Genomic DNA, 1,757 nt, shown 5'->3' on the forward strand with positions numbered 1-1,757 from the left:
CCAAATCTTTGCTTCTGTTATTTTCATTACCCTACGAATAAGTATTTTTGAATATATTTTACTTACGGTGCTTAATAAGCTAATCCCTCTGTAATTATTGCCTCGCTTTTATCTCCCTTTCTCTTGTATATTGACAATTTCTGTACTTTTGTTTCCTTTCATTTTTTATAAAGTAGTTTCCTGCTTCCTTCAAAGTCGTTTTGTATTTTTATCTCTTCTTCTGCTCTAATTGTATCTATACTTTCTTTCACTAATCGTTTAAGTATCCTATTTTTGCGTCTATAATCATTTCTAAGTCTACTTATTTCCTCATTGCTAAGACCTGCGATGTTCAAAGTTCTCTTGTACGCTTCTCTTTTTGCTTTTTGGGCAGCCTGAATTTCATCATTCCACCACGCATCACCAGACATTCTTCCTACAACTGCGGTACCACACACTTCGATCGCGCATCTAACAAGGATATCCCGTAACATTGTCCAGGCGCCTTCTAAATCTTTGTTTTTTATACGGTCCTCCCATGTTGCCCTGTCTATGCTTTCGATTATCTTATTTTGGAAATCTATTCGCACATCCTGTTCCTGTAGGTTCTCAATTTTGATTCGCGTTTGTTTTGCTTTCTTGCGTCTCTTTTTTCTCCAACCCCGACCTAAGTTAATTTTTGAGATCAGAAGGTAATGATCAGTATTGCATTCAGGACCCATCATGACCCTTGCATCTTTGACTAACTCTCTAAGTCTTTCATCCGCAACAACAAAGTCAATTATACTGCGGTTATTTCCTTTAGACCAGGTGTACATGTGGATCATTTTATGCCTAAACCAAGTATTTGCAATAAACAGACCCCTTTCTAAGCATAGACCAACTAATTTATCTCCATTATGGTTTGTTCTTGGATCCCCAAAATTACCTAATACTCTTTCCGTATCCTGATTTTGGATGCCTACCCAACCGTTCATGTCTCCTAGTAGAATTATTCTTTCCCCATGTTCGCAGATGTTTATTGTGTCATTTAAAGTGTCCCAGAAGGCGTCTTTTACTTCTCTAGAATCACTTTCAACCGGCGCGTAGCATGCTATAATAAATAGTCTTCTGATTCCTACTTTCATTCTAGCCCACAGCAGTCTGGGAGACACGAAGCCATGGTCTCCGAGATGCTGCTTAGCTCTTTCATTCAAAATGAGACCTACTCCTTCTTTACCATGTGATTCACAGTCTACTCCTGACCATATTTCAAATCCGCCTTTCAACACGCCGTTTTTTATGTCTTTAGCTTCGCATCCCTTTTTCTTTATTTCGGGCACGCATAAAATATCTAGTTTCTTCATGTCCATAGTTTCACGCAATTCTTTTACCTTGAGATCATTTACTCCCCTAGCATTCCAAACACCCCGTCTCCATTCGTCGCCTGAAACATGACCTTTAGATTTTCCGTGTGCATGCCTTTTGTCATTAAAAGTTCCAGTCCTTTCCGAGGCTATTTGTAGTTTGTATTATTCATTGTTTAGATTATACGCCCAACTAACACCTTTATGCAATACGTTTATTTTCTGAGTCGAAATCATGTCAAAGTTACGAGGGTAGTTCAATAAGTCCTTAGAATGAAGTATAAAAACAATTTTTTTTGGGTAAATTTTTTTTAATTTTTCAACATAATATCCTTGGAGCTCTATACACTTGGTCAATCGCTTTTAAAGTTTTTTTAATCCTTCAGAAAAGTGCGTTTTCGGAAGTTCCTCAAAATAAGCACTTACAGAGGC

The sequence above is a fragment of the Belonocnema kinseyi genome, chromosome 2, assembly GCF_010883055.1.
Source record: "Belonocnema kinseyi isolate 2016_QV_RU_SX_M_011 chromosome 2, B_treatae_v1, whole genome shotgun sequence".
NCBI classification, from domain to species: domain Eukaryota; kingdom Metazoa; phylum Arthropoda; class Insecta; order Hymenoptera; family Cynipidae; genus Belonocnema; species Belonocnema kinseyi.